Below are 16,312 nucleotides of genomic sequence, written 5' to 3'. Positions count from 1 at the left end.
GGCTCTTATGTTTGGGCCGATTTAGAGTTGGAACTATTTACAAATTTTAATTCATTGTTTTTATTTGGCCCCATCCAAGATCATTCATCTCTCAACCACGTCATCATCATTCCTTTCCTTCTCCTGTATCCTACTGCAATCCACGTTGCTTTATGATAGACAAGCCCCTTCCTTATATCAAAGCTGCTCCTTAATTATTAAGAGCTCTTTGTGCAAAATTGCTCAAAATTGAGTCTTTATTAACTCTTTCTAACCATTCTGACTGTATCTGTCACTATTGGCTAGAGTATTAGATATATACATTGCCAAAATTTAAGGGGATATGACTCCCCTCCAATCAGCACTCAAAAAATAAAAGCCTGCAGCTGCCCAGAAATCCCCCCTCTCTCTGCCACCCTGCAGGCTAAATAGAAATTGAAGGTTATAGTCTGTCCTATCTTTGTCTGCAAGCCATGCCACTGCATTCATCCATTGCTAAATTAAAAATGACTTCATGGTGCTCATTTCAGCATCATATACACTATATTTGGAACAATTCAGAGAAGATTAACATGTCTTCTATGCAAAGTTGAAACACAAATTTATAAAGTTTTTCATAATTCTAAAGCAGGTACTTTCATATGTTATTCTAAAAGAAAAAGTTAAAGGTGAATTCACCAATACCTTCCAAAATGGCAAATGACTTTACCCCTTCATCTACCAATAGCAAGTTTAGAAATCTATCCTTGTTTGAGTGCTGAAGAGATGGCTCAGCAGTAAAGAAATCTATTCTGTTAGGGACAATTAGAATGGCTCAGCAGTAAAGGCATTTCATGCCAAGCCTGACAACTTGAACTCAATCCCCAGGACTCACGTGGTGGAAGGAGGAAACCGTAATGTAGATTGTCATACATGCCATCACATTGGATTTCACATTCATGTGTATACATTCATACATGACAAATAACTAATATTAAACTATAATAAAAATGAAAGAAAGTTATCCTAGTACACACATCTATATGTATACATACATATATATGTATATATATATATATATATATATATATATATATATGATAGGGGGTATTTTCAGAGCTTTCACCAGATACTGTTTGTCATTATATTTTGAATATCAAATGATCATTTCTGAAAACATATATACAAGTTCCATTATACCAACTGAGCAGATTGTACTTCTGCATTTATATATGTGTGTATGTGTATACATATACATACAGGTATGTAACAATAATTAATTTATAAAGAGGTTATTAATTTGAAAGAGATAAAGGAGGGGTGCATATTAAAGTTGGGAAGGAATTTGTTAATGATATAATTATATTATAATCTCAAAAATAAAGGAAATATGTAAAGAAAGAACTAGGAAAGGAATCATTTAAATATGTTCTCCCATATACATGTAGTGGAATATAAAACAGAGAAAAACAAAGATACAGTCTACACATTAATATGAAAAAATATCCAAAAAATACAACATAAAATATGTAGTCTCAGCATAAAGAACAACAGTATTTCCTATGCTGAGCCATTTTTAATGATGTGTCATGAGTGTATACATTTGTGTATCATTTATAAAACAACCAAAATAAATATATGGATTGAATTTTGAGGTCTGTGCTGGTTAACTGGTTTGCTGTCAACCTGACATAGCCTAGAATCAACTTAATCTCAATTGTGAATATATCTCCATAAGATCTCGCTATACAGTATTTTCTTAATTAGTGATTGATGGAGGAGGGCCCACCCCATTGTGGGTGGTACCACCTTGGGCTGGTGGTCCTATGTTCTATAAGAAAGCAGGCTGAGCAAGGCATGATGAGCAAGCTAGTAAATCAGCAGCCCTCCATGGCCTCTGCATCAGCTCCTGCCAGCAGATACCTCCAATTTTGAGTCCCTGTACTAACTTCTTTCAGTGATGGACTTTGATATATAAGTATAAGCCAAATAAACCCTTGCTTCTCCAACTTGCTTTTAGTCTTGGTGTATCATCATAATAATAGCATCTGTAACTAAGACAAGGTCTAGCTCAAAGCCATATGTTAAAAGATTTTCCTTATATTTTTGGTATTTGGAGGTAAGTTTTGGGAGGTAATTAAATTGCGAGACTGGAGCCCTCATCAGTGAGATTAGCAATGCTCTTATAGGAAGTGGCCAGAGGACTGACTCACTTTCTTTTATCCCCTATGTAACCATTGAAGCTTGCAGCCCACAACCTGAAAGAGGGTTTTCACCTGCACCACATTGTTCTTGAACCCTGATATAAGTTATGCAGCCTACAGAAAGATGTGAAAAAAAAGCCCACTTATTTTTTGTCTGTATATATAACTCCCTTCACCATGATGCATAAGATGAAATAAAAGCTCATAGAGGTTAAGGAAGTTCCCTCAGGGTCATAGAATTAATAAAAGACTTATACAGAAATTAAGCTAATTTTTAAAAAAATTCTAGAGCTCATGATCTTAACCAATAACTGACCTCATGCTATCTGTAGTGTTTTATGCCATGATAATCTATGTATACTTTCTCAAGCACAAAAGTGTTATCAAGCAGAATCAGCAGTGGTCATGGAACCTGGATATAGCTCTCTAGAGAATACTGCAAGCAAGATGGGAAGACACATGGGTGAAGAAATGGTGCCATTCAGGTTGACAGTTTCTCATATAACCTTACCTGGATAATGGGATGAAGGCATACTTGAAGGGTTTTAGCATCAACCTACATTTTCTTCTTCACTTACTCTGCACAATTGTGTTAATGATACTTCCACCAAGTCAAATAAAACATTTCCAACTGTCTGAGTTAGAGTCATTTCATGAGTAAATATCCATTAACATTTCATGTCAAGCCATGGTGGGAGTGTTCAGGGCTAGTCCTTTGGGCAAAAGGAAGTGGAAACCTTTGTGGAAATGTGAATTGAGGCTTAACCCTCAATACCTCCTATTTAGTTGTGTTCAAAGTTTTGATGCAACCTACAAGGCACAGAGCCAACTGGAAAAAAAAATCAAAGTTTTCATTCACTTACTGTTATCTAATTGTTCTCACTTATATATACTTGCTAAATATTTTGTTTTGGTTAGTAGAAAAATGTTCAGAGGATGGCAATACTCAGATTATGCTGATATTGCAACTCCTTCTGGGATAGGAGACTTGTGGTCTCAAGGAGAATATGTCCTTTATAGTTTCACATTTATTTGCAATTGTGTCTTTAGTGACCAGTAGGACTAAACTAGGCCAGAGCATATTAAAGCAAGTCTTAGGACCTCGAAGGAGCTTAGTAAGTTTTGTGTTAGATTTTACAGGTTACGTTAAGGGTAGAGATGCTTTTATAAAAAAAAAAAAAAAAAAAAAAAAAAAAAAAAAAAAAAAAAAAAAAAAGCTGAATTTTTTAAAGGATAACATTTTGTGATTGCTGATTTTTTATCCAATTTTCATTCAACTCAATAGTATACTCATTTCTTTTCCCAGTGGTCTAGAAAACTGATTCTAGAGCTGGATTGGTAAAATTCAAAGTACAACTCAGTTTTTGTGCTTATAAGTTTAGTAATATACCCACTCAATGGTAAATTGTTATTTTGAATATACAACAGGTTTAGTGGAGAACCAGCATATAGAGCTGTGCCTGGGTGCACATGTTTATCTATGTGTCAAGCATATGTCTGGGGCCCAAAGAGGCCGGAAGTGCGTGTCAGTTCCCATGGAACTGAAGTTACAAAAGGTTGTGCACCACCATGTGGGTGGTAGAAATCAAACCTGGCTCCTCTACAAGAGCAGCCATTGCTCTCAACTGCAGAGCCATCTCTCCAAATTCAAAAATGTTTTAAAATATTACAAAATGAGAACTAATTTGGAAAATGTATTTTAAAACAATAGTTTTTCGTTTTTAAAACTAGAATATATTTTATGTAATATGAAATAATGTCAATAAAATGTATTTTATTATTCTCAAAAATCTATTTCTAAGTTTACCTCTTTAATATATGCCATGTTGTAGATTATATCATACCCTTCAAATGTCATATTGACTAATACTTGTATGGATTTTTTCATGACAATTAACTTCATTAAAAAATATCAAAGTTTACCATTTAAATACCAATTCATTGTTCTCTTCAAAACAAAGGTCACTTCACTCCACAAGTCTAAAAGTTCTTGAAAAGCATATGAGGAACGTATAGTTTTTGAAGGAAAATGTATTTACCATCTGTGCTGCACATGGGCTCATTAACAGTTGGGATATGATTCACTTCACTTGGTGGCAGTGACTTGGTACAGACACTAGAGAATTCAAAGGAAAAGAGAACACATCTCTGGGTTCAAATGTCTGAGCTATTTAGAACTAGTAACCTGAAAAATGTTTAGGTCTATTTATTTTTGTTTGTTTGTTTGTTTGCTTTGTATTATTCTGATTTGGTTATGCATTTTTTAGTTGCCTCTTTGTTTTCTAATGAGAGAGTAATAAAGGGTATGTATTAGGGTGAGTGGGAAAGTGGAAGAAGAACTGAAAAGAATTGGGGGGGGTGTTACTGTGATCAGGGTTACTGAGTGGAAAACACTATTTTCAATAAAAATTGGATAGGTCTTTATCTGCTCTTACCGATGATAGAATAATAAGCAATATTTATTGGTGTCAACAGAGTGAGGAATCTTACTTCCTCCACTGTAAACATTTTGCAAGTCACATGGAAATTAATAAGACTACAAACTATGTTCATTTCCCTTCCTCCACCATACAAAGTATGCTCAGAAATTAAGTTCCTGTCTTTCATTGCTAGCTTGGTATGCTGCATGAAGACAAGGTCATTTCTGTCTTAAAAATGTCTTACTAGCATTGTGTTTCAATAATAGTAGCTGATCAAAATCATTGTTTAACTTCTACAGGAAGGAATAAACAGAAATAGGATGGGTGAATCACATATGTTTGTTTTCTTTGAGAGGCTCTAAGAAAAGTGCTCTTAAATTGGTAGAAGGCTCCATAAAGCTCAAGAGGAGCTCATAAATTGATTTGATGACCTGTGTCTCCTACAGGCATTCATTTCTTCTCTGAGGTGACATAGCTGTGTTCTCTAGAACTGTGAAGGAATCAATTACAAAACAAGGTTTACGGTTTGTAGTGGTGCTTAGAGCTAAAAACCTACTAACTTCTCTTTGTCAGAAACACAACATCCTAAACTTCTCTGCTGTGTTACTGTAAGTTCTGATGTAGGTAGCTGTCATCTTCACAGAACCAGAAGACATGAGAATTGCCTTAGCCAAAGTCTCCCTCAGTATACTTCCGTATTCAACTGTCCCCCTCCCACCAAAAAAATCCCTGAAATAAGGATTTAAGACTTGTGTATATTTTTTGGCTTGATATTATTCTGTAAAACAGTTGGGATTTTATCTACATATTTTATGCACAAGATGAAAATAATCTCTTTGCAATTATTTCAAGAGAAATGTTGCCTTTACTATATTTTCAATTTTAAGATATTTTCCTCCTATGTTTTTAGAGTTCCTGATTACGCATTAATTGTCAATACATGTGGATAGGCAGAAATCATTCTCTAATGCAATGATGCTAAGGGAGACAAAATGACTGGCTGAGGGTAGAGTGAGTCAGCAGCTGAGTCAGAAATTCCCTGGCTTCCTAGTTAGTAAGCTAATGGTCTGTTTTCACAGACTTGTGGCTTCATCTCTTGTCCCCTGACACTTCTAGGGCAGCTTGGAAAAGATGATATTTTTATCATTGCAGCATTATTCTGTAGCTGCAATGGGTCCTACACCCTCAAAGTATTATCTGGCTATAATTAGATATTATAAATAGCCAAAACGGCCGGGCAGTGGTGGCGCACGCCTTTAATCCCAGCATTCGGGAAGCAGAGCCAGGCGGATCTCTGTGAGTTCGAGGCCAGCCTGGGCTACCAAGTGAGCTCCAGGAAGCTACGAAGAGAAACCCTGTCTCGAAAAAACAAAAACAAAACCAAAATAGCCAAAAACGATGGAGATGAAGTGATGCAGATGCATAGCTATCTAATTAATCACTCACTATGTCATTCCAGTCCTGGTGGTGCCACTCACCATTTGGCTGAATAGAATGTATGATTGTTGTTTGGCTAAGGAGACTGCATGACATAGTTCCAGTTCTCATAACTTAGTTAAGAGACTGTATGACTATTGGTTGGCTAAAGAAACTGCATGACAAAGTTCCAGTTTCTGATTGAGTGGACACAGCCCCCTTCCTCCTTTAGTTTTATTACTTAAAAAATAAAAACATTTGTATAGTGGTTTTAGGATTCGCTGATTTGTTCCATTTTGCCCCAAAAATATTGGTGGTCTAAGATGGTCTGGGAAAGGAAATAAGACGAATAAATTTATTGAAAAAAGTAACATAAAACCTACACATTTGAAAGTATTATTATTGATGAAATGGCAGAACAGGATGTTCTAACTAGACCCTAGAGATGGAGATGACCAAGTACGGAAATTACAAAAAATCCCACAAATGCGTTTAGGAACATTTTCTGTTTATTTTGTAGTGAAGATATTAATGCTTTTATAGATAAAAAATGCAAATTTGAAAACTAAGGTTTAAAATAAATAATAGTATAATTTGATAAGAATTTTTGTTTTTCTTATTATAAGTTTAGAGTTAGCCTTTTAGATTCTAATTGTCTGGCAATGGTGACCATGAGGACATATTAAAGACCTCTTCTCCCCCGCCTAGTTAAACTTTGTCTACTTGCCATAGGAACTGTGATCATAGAGTTTTATGATCATGATTTTAAGGATGTTTTGATTCATGTTGGTAAAATAGTCACCATGTATTAGATGTTTTTTGAAATGCAAATATAGACTGATGTAATCACTATTATACGATATAAAAATAAAATCTGTGGCCTTGGGAGATATATAGGGAAGAGATATACACTGCCTCCCAAGTGCAGTAAATAATAAAATATTCCTAAATGCTCAGAAAAAGATTCAGACTGCTGTCTTATGTAACTTCTTTGTATCACCTGCTACATCCACTCTTCTCAAGTTCTGATCTCTGGAGCTGGTTCCCAGCACAGCTCCTCTGAGCACACACACACTGGCTGTAATGCAACACATAGAGTGAGCATATATGTTGTGATGGCTGTGTATTAGAAACTGTGAATCTGTGAAGGGCAAGAGAATCAGAGCCACAAAATCTTAAATAATTTTGCTTCTCTCAGTTTCCCCCTTCTAATTTTCTTATTTTTATTGCATAAAGAAAGTTGCAACACAAAGCTGCTATTGGCTGTTTACTACATGTCAGAAATTTGCCCCTATTACTAGCATACTGCAATAATCAGTTCATTTACATTTTGCTCCTTTGGCTATTCAACCCTGAATGAAGGAAAGAGAGGTTGTAATGGAAAGCAGAAGCCTCCTTTTGCGTTCTTATTACAGAAGGGAGAAAAGAGTGTGTGGTATTTCTTGAATCAATTTCTCTCTCCAGAAGCTTTTCTCGCTAATGGTTAAACATGCTGTCATCTCTTTCTCAGATAAAGAAGAAAAGAAAGGACCTAACATTCTTGACACCATTTCCTATCACCACTATGCTTATGCAGCAAATCTCAACAGTGTTCACTTAAGACAGGCCTTGGCATCATCTGTTCCTTAAATTGACTTTGCCAAGGTTACTACTAAACTCCATGTTGTTAAATCCAGTGATCGATAATCAGTTTTCAGATTAGTTGATATTTCAGGAACATTTGGCACAATTAATATAGGGGAAAGGTGCTGGCTAAAGAAACCCACCCTGACCCTGGAGCCCAGAACTAGGGAAAGATGGCTCAGATCAGGGCAGAAAGAAGCACAATTTGGCTCAGTAATTCAGAGCCATCTCTGCTCCTGGCTAACTGACTTGTGAAACCAAGCAGTCACAGAGCAGGACAGTAGAACCCTGGCCCAGGGTTGACTCCACCCCCAAGACTTTCTATGAAAACTGCCCTGTGTGGGAGAGGCAGCTATTATCCTGGACTTCTCCTTCCCAAATAAATCTTTCTCTAAAGAGTTTTGGGTGTGATCATCATTCACTGGCGCAAGAGAAGATCCTTGCTGAGACATCCCTCAGTAGACAAAACAAGAGAGAGCTGAAAGAGCAGAGCAAGGAGGAGCTGAACAGAATATCTTTAATGAGATCTTATCAGTGGACACACCTGAAAAGTAACACTTTTCTCCAGAGCTGGAGGAGATAGCTACATTTCCGCAGGGGTTTCCCCTTTCGCAGAGTGAAGCAAAAGAAGCAACATCTTAGGCCAGAGAAGCAAAGCTCTGCTAGTAAGCCCCCTTAAGTGGGAACTGAGCTCAGCTGTAGAGGCTCTCTAAGGAGAGGAGCAGGATTGCTATATCCTGTGGGGAGACCATCCTCCATCACATTAGGTATACCTTGACTTTCCCAAAGAGTCAGGATACCCTTCCCCGAAGAAGCAGTTCAAGGCCTGACTCTCCAAAGAAGTCAGAAAAATTTCCCTTCCAGGGTTGGGCTGCTTCTTTGCAGTTCCAGCTGTCAAAGCTGTGCTTAATAGCTCCAGGTCTCTGGGAAACCTTCAAGGCAGAGCTGTTGTTCTGAGTAGCTCTAGGTGTCTGGGATACCTCACTCTCCAGGGCTGAACTGTCTCCTTGCAGTTCAGCCATCAGAGCTGTCCTAAGCAGCTCAAGGTGTTGCCTTACTCCCCGGGTAGTCAGGACACCTTTCCCCAGAGTTGTTGCAACCAATTTTCCTACATTTTTGGTGCTAAAACCTGGGACACCAAACCCACAGAGTTGCAAAACTCATGTTTTCAAACCAATTTACTTACAATTAGTACTATATCCCCCTCTAAATAATATATTTTCTTTTAATTATTATTGGTTATCTGGATACACTTGATTTTCTTCTAGCCTTTCTGGATGCTCTTTAATGTCTTTGCTTTTTCTTCTTCATCTACCAAATCTTAAAATATTAGAATGTACATAATCTCAGTGATTGATTCCTTTCTCCTTTCTAACTAAATGCATATTTTTTTAAAAAAAATCCACATATTGAAAAATTCCAAATTGAGTATCTCCAGCCCAATCCTTCCCTATGAATTACAGGCTAATATAGAGGCTATGTGTTTTATGTATGTACTTGGATATTTAATAGAAAGCCCCAATAAAATTCAACATATTTAAAAATGAGGTCCTGATAAATTCCCCTGGATCTACTAATATTTCCATTAATAGCAAAGTTGTTCTTACAGTTTCATAAACCAAATCTCAAAAGTCATCTTTGTTTTATCTTTTTCTGTCATGTTATATCCATCAGCAAGCAAATCCTCCTTAGCATTAACTTCAAATGGAATATACCTAGACTCTTTCCATCTTTCCTCATTTGCACCAACAGAACTTTGGTCTTTCCTCATTTTATAGAAACCTAATTTAATCTCCTTTCTTTACTACTTGTTTTCATTTTGCTTCAGGTTTTTTTCAGTACAACAGTCAAAAGGTTAAGTTGAAAGAAACTCACACCATACCCTTCTTTGGTCTTGCAAAGCAATAGAAAAAAAACTTAAAAAAAAAAACAAAAAAACAAAAAACACTGTCAAAAGGCTCTAATAGTTCTTCAATAAAAGCTAAAAGAAATTGATATATAATCTGGTCTCTGCTATTTATCTGACACTTCTAACACCATTACCCACAATTTTTACAATACTCCAACTATTCTCATCAGTATGCCTCAAATATAAATATAACTAATTACTGTGCATTTATTATCCTTTCTATGTGTTATATTGTATGTGCATATATCTGTTGAGAAATATTACTTTAACTATGTAAAGAGGTGTTATATTTGTTTATGTTACAGAATGTTACTTTGAGTGTAAAGGTGTTTTGCATTTGTTTATGCTACATTTGTTTAACTATGTAAAGAAGTGTTACATTTGTCTATGCTGCATTTGTTTAACAGTGTGAAGATGTGTTGTTTTGCCTGAGTAATGCATCTAATTGGTCTAATAAAAAGCTGAATGGTCAATAGCTAGGCAGTAGAGGGATAGGTGGGGCTGTGAACAGTAAGAATAAGTAGAAGGAGGAATCTAGGCTCCAGAGAGGGAAGAACAAGGAAAGAGAGGGAGACTCCAGGGGCCAGCCAGGCAGGGAGCTGCCAGCTGATCAGACACAGAGTAGGGCACACAGAATGAAACAAAGGTAAAAAGCATAGATGAAGAGAAACAAGTTAAATTAAAGTATAAGAGCTAGTGGGACAAACTTAAGGCTGAGAATTCATAACTAATAATGTCTCTGTGTCATGACATGGGAGCTGGTTGGTAGCTAAAGAAAAAGCCTGCTACATACCACTACATAATTTACTTCCTTGATTTATCCAACTCTTTATTCAACTGTCAACTTCTCATTGATATTCCTCATTGACATCTAAAATAAAATTGGTTTTTTGTTTGTTAACAATTGTCATCTAAAAAGTACTTATTTTATTTTTATGTTTTCTATTTATCATACGACATTGGTCTCAAAGGCATAAAGTATTATTTTGTCTTATTTTCTGTTCAATTACACTACATACAAAAATGTCTAGGAAATAATTTTTGTCATTTTTTGTTTTTGTTTTTTGTTAGTGAAATGAGTGACTAGTTGAATGAGTGAATTTTGAGATAACAAGTTAATAATTAATATAGGTGACTAGCTTATGATAAAAAAATATAGTTGAAGTCAATCACCTCAAAATTTACAGTTTGCTTTAAAACAACAGCTATTTAAATGTATTTAGTTCATGATTTTATGGGAAAAAAGAATCTTGTCTGAACTCAAGTTACACCATCATCTTGGCTAGGCTGACTAATGCAATCTCAGTCAGTGAGGTAGATTTTCTTATATTTGGCTACCTGTAAGGAAAGGAAGCAGGGGCAATTGGGTCATATGCTTGTCATAATCTAAATAGCCATGAAAAATTGTTAATCTATCAGGTGTGTGCAACCTGCAGCCTACAAGACTCATATATCTCAGTTCAGTTATCACTGCAGCCCAACACATTTGTAGATGAAAATGCCCTGTCATGATATCAAAGTTTGGACATTTCTGGAGACTGGTCAGTGTTCTCCAGACCCAAACTGGAGATTACACATTATTTTGATCATATTCTATTGATCAAACGAAGTCTCAATAATAGTCCATATTCATGAGTAGAAAAATAACAATCTTCTCCTTATATTACAAAGTCATATTGCTAAAAGGCATGAATACAAGGAGCAGAATTATTTTAGCCATTTTTGCAAAAATCTGCAACTGAGGGCTACCATAGGAAGATTATGAATCCTCTGTGAATAGTATTCTGAAATAGAACCATACACATCTGTCCTGAATAGCCATATCTAAGCTTCACAAAGATCCAGAATAGCTGAGCCACATGATGGCTGCCATGCCACCTTTGGTTTTCATCTCCACCTGTTACATACTTGGGGCACTTTTAATATTTGTACAATTTGAGGATATTGAATTGATGGAAAATTCCTTATGAATTATTTATGCCTTCTCCCAGGAATGCTGCTTCTAAGCTTGCCCAGGAAAATCCTGAACATACTATCCCTGTCCTCACTTTGAGGGACATATCCTTATCTACTTGAAGATTTTCCTTATGCCTTCAAGGTTGTGACACAAAAAGTAGCCACACGTGTCTTTGTGAGGCTATGAGACATTCTTGAAACATCTGTCCCAGTACTTACACTGGAACAAGATTTTCAAAACAAAGTAAATTCAAAAAGGTCAACAAGATTCAGTGGACTAGAGGAATTGTCCACAGTTCAGATTACAAACCTCTTCCCACTGTACACTCAGACAATTATGTGGCATACAACTCTGCCCTACACAAAAACATATTGATGAGTGAAGTGTGGAGTGGAAAGATGATGAAAGAATGAGATGTCAGGACCTCCCTCTCTTAGAAGTTAGCTCATGTAGAGGCACTATAATGTCATATGACCAAGAAACAACAGAATGTCAGGATTAGACATATAGACCACTTCTACAAAGATATAAATGTGAAAATTGATTGTATTATGCCAGAATTTATATAATACTGCAGCACCTTTAGCCTGAGGATCTTCCTGGGCACTCTGACTACTAAGAGTTAATAACACACTGCTTGAGAGATGGCAAAATGCCCAGAGTTATAGATGTAACCAACCGTCTTATTAAATAAGAAACACAGAAATAATGCAAAAGAGAAAGCCGAGAGGTCAGAGCTCAGAGCTAAAAATCTCACCCTTCCGCTTGCGGTGTCCCAGCTTCCCGAAGGAGACTCTATTTCCTGTCGGTTCGTCTATTTAAAGTATTTTGTTCTGCCTTCTCATTGGTTGCAAACCCAAACACGTGACTGCCTCGTCACTGTCTGAATGTACAGCCCCCTAGGTCTTAAAGGCATATGTCTCCAATGCTGGCTATATCTCTGAACACACAGATATCTATGGGATTAAAGGCGTGTACCACCACCGCCACACTCTTGCTATGGCTCTAATAGCTCTGACCCCCGGGCAACTTTATTTATTAACATACAATCAAAATCATATTTCAGTACAATTAGATTACCACCACACAGAGTGATTGAAGATTTTGTTTTAGCCTAGTGTCCTTGAAGCAACCAAAGCAACTAGCCTGAGCACAGGCTTGTCACATGCCTCTAGATTCTCAAAAATTGGGTCATGGTGTTAATAAGTAAGAATAATAACTCTGTATATTAATGATGTCAAAACTTGAGGGGAAATGATAAGTCTGTTCTGTCATAGTTTATCAATGATGACTAAAAGATGAGCAAAAGGAAGTGAAACTCATGTCCAAAAACAAAAATGATATAATCTATGTTGTGGAACATCATGAATGTATCCCTGCTAACTAAATTCTGTATAAATAAACACTCTGGCTTCTAGTCAGTCAGACTGCAAGATTCTCCTGACCACCATAGCCTGGCTCACTTCCTTCTCCTGTCAACTCCTTACACCCTCTGCAAGACCCATCTACCAATGGGGATGGCTCCCAGCAGTTAGTGAATGGAATTTAATTACCTAAATGGAGGGACATGCAATATTTATTAGTTGGGAAGTTTAATACTGCCTTTATGTCATTATTCCAAATAAATTTATTAATTAATTATAATCCAAGTTTAAATGAAAACTGTGATTTGTAGTAAGTGATGGGCTGATTTGTAAAATAGCTTTTAAAATTTTCATAAAAATGATTAGAATACTTACAAAAAATTATGAAGCTTTTTGACTGTATTCCTATGTACTATGGTTTATGGTAAAATAGTAATAAGTAAAATTCTGTGTCATAAAAACACAGATAAACCAATAGTGCAACAGAACAGATTAGAAAGTTCATGAATACAACCTTACATGTTATATGGACACATTATTCCTCAATAATGTGACAATAAAATCTTCCTGAATTAACAGATTATAATCATTTGAATATCCTTATGCATAAAAAGAATCTTGACCTTTATCTCCTATATACTAAACAAATAATTAATTTCAGATACGTTATACCTCCAGCATAAAATGAGAAAAATAAAGCTGTTAGCATAAAATATAAAAGGTTATTTGCATGTGTGTGGCAATTTTTTTAAATATAGAAAAAAAATGATCAGATCACAGTATATGTAGAAATGTTTCTGTTCAGAAAAAGTATTTATTAATAGAGTTTGTACTTCCTAATTCTAAAAAAGTCTTCAACCTGATTTGTTCCAAATCCAAAATTTTTGACAGCTGAAGCAATATAAGTGATAGGCCTTAATCAAATCTAAGACTATAAATCTAACCTAAGACTATAAGTGAATTTCGCATCTAAACTTGGATCCTTTCCACCATATATATATATATATATTTATATATTATATATATATATATATGCAAGTATTCAAAAATCCAGAAAAAAAGAAAATAAAGTAAAAATTAAATATCACTCTTGTCCCCAGAATTTTAGGTAAGTGATAGTCAACATTTATAGTTGGAAATGTTAGCTACAAATGGGAGAAGCCATTTTCAATAATATATAAGGAAAGAACTCATATTTAAGATAATAATCAAAATAAAACTCTGAAATATACACAAAGTAAAAAGCAGACAGTAAGAGAAGAAAAGTGAACAGATACTCACATACTTCGCAAATATTATAAGTAAAAGGAGACATAAGATAAGTTACCTTATTTCATGGATAATGTAAGCCAGCAACAGAAAGTGATATTACTATACACCCTTGGACAATAGCTATAATGAAGATGATAAGACAGTTGGCAAGAACTCTCACTTTTAAAGGAGCCATTCTGACTCAAATAGAGGTGTCAGCTTTAAAATGTCCATATTTAAATCTTTATTCCCAGTGTAATGCTACTAAGAGTTGATGCCTTTGGTTAGTAATTAAGGTCATGATAAATGCTTCAACTAGTCTCCTTTCTAAGCACACAGTGAAAATATGGCCTTCTATGAATCAGAGCACAAACCATCATGAGACAATGAGTTGACCAACATCTTTTATCTATATATTTACCATCAGAAATGAATGTTAAAAGACAAGTGTTGCAATGTTCTTGGCAGGATTTTGCTTTCTAAATTTTTATTTTATGTATACATATGTTTTGTCCATGTAGTCTTATTTGCTCCACCTATGACCTTGGGCTATTTGGCCCGAAAGAGGAAGTGCTTCTTGCCTTCGTATGTGACCTCTTAAAAGGAAAGGGAGAGTTTGTCATCTGTTAGGGTTTGGTTATAATTTGTAATAGGTTTTGGGGTGGAACAATAAAGTTTAGAATCAGGATTCACTCTCCTTTGGAAAAGAAAAAAGGGGAATAGATAGGATAGGATAATAAAGTAGATTGTTGTGTCTACTTATAAACTAAATCAGTAACTTTCAGCTTTAGATAATTTGCATTGGTATGGATACTTCTACATTGATACAAATATAAAATTATTTTTCAATATTGATACAAATATAAAATTATATTTGTCATATTGTACATATGTTCCTATTCTTATTTGAAATATTTTGTATATTGATACAAATGTAAAATTGTAATTGTCATACTGTGTGTATGTTCTAACTCTGTTTAGGATATTGTGTATATTAATACATATTAAGGATATTGTTGTCATATTGCACTATAGATCTCTTCCTCTGATTAAGATATTCTGTATATTGTCACAATTTTGAGGTCATTGTCCTTATACTGTACATCTATTTACAGATTGTTTACCTGTAGAATGTGAAGTTTTAGTCCTTAAATTATTTAGGTTGTTAAGAACTACAGGTTTATTGTCACTCATCCTTGTAGTAATCATAGTCATGTAGTTAAGTTTTCCAGATTTACAGAAATATATGTCAGATAGATAGATACTCTTCAAACACTTCATAGACATAGAGAATTTTTTTTTTTTTTTTTTGTTTTGGTTATTCGGGACAGGGTTTCTCTGTGTAGCTTTGCGCCTTCCCTGGGACTCACTTGGTAGTCCAGGCTGGCCTCAAACTCACAGAGATCTGCCTGGCTCTGCCTCCCGAGTGCTGGGATTAAAGGCGTGCGCCACCACTGCCCGGCTGCATTTAAATATTTTAATAACTTAGAATTCTGTTGACGTGAGACATGATTGTTCCTGGCAGCACCAATCGACCCCCAAGAGAATGATGGGCATGGAAGCCACTTCATATGGAAATTTGCCATCTATTAGGCAAAAATTGGCCTTCTACACAAAGAACTGCCCTTGCCTCGGCTGCTGGCAGTTTGCACATGGTCCTGTCCAGATGAGCAGGGCACAGGAAAAGTGACTGCAAAACCTTGCCTTGACAGGGTAAGATTGTCTTTCAAAATTCCTGTTTATGAAAATAGTCTGTCAGATATTCCAGGTAGCCAAAAGTAGATGCTCCAGTGCTTCAGAGAAACGTTAGGTGACTGTCCAGGCTGCCAGCTGTCTCTGTCAATTCTTGTAATTTTTCAGAAGTTGCTTCCTTGCACTTCCTGTTTTCTCAAGTCATGTTATTTTCCTTCTCAGTTCTTTGATGGGGTTTAAGACTAGATAGTTAGAGTTACACTCCTCTCATATCTTAGCTAAGAACATATTAGATACCAGAGTTAGATTCTTCAGGATAGGACAGCTATTAGAGTGATCTCTGTAATTTGCCCATTACCTATGATCTGGACATTTAGTATGTTTCTTACTTGACGTTGTACTTGTTGGTTGTAGTTCCATTTTTGTTTATGTTATTATTCATTGTTTCTCCTGGACAATACTTGATAATCATTCTTATTGTATATAGTTTTCACTAGGTTTAGAGCCTTCTTATTTAG

The 16,312-nt window shown here is 35.6% G+C and overlaps 1 non-coding gene across 1 annotated transcript; it reads left to right on the top strand.

Annotated features, from left to right (window-relative positions):
- Nucleotides 1-496: 496 nt before the first annotated feature.
- Nucleotides 497-603, top strand: LOC114686056. The gene has a single exon (XR_003733518.1). It is a non-coding gene; the product is annotated as a U6 spliceosomal RNA (small nuclear RNA).
- Nucleotides 604-16,312: the final 15,709 nt, after the last annotated feature.

Source organism: Peromyscus leucopus, chromosome X (genome assembly GCF_004664715.2).
Source record: "Peromyscus leucopus breed LL Stock chromosome X, UCI_PerLeu_2.1, whole genome shotgun sequence".
Classification (NCBI taxonomy): Eukaryota; Metazoa; Chordata; class Mammalia; order Rodentia; family Cricetidae; genus Peromyscus; species Peromyscus leucopus.
This window is presented reverse-complemented; position numbering and strand designations above follow the sequence as displayed.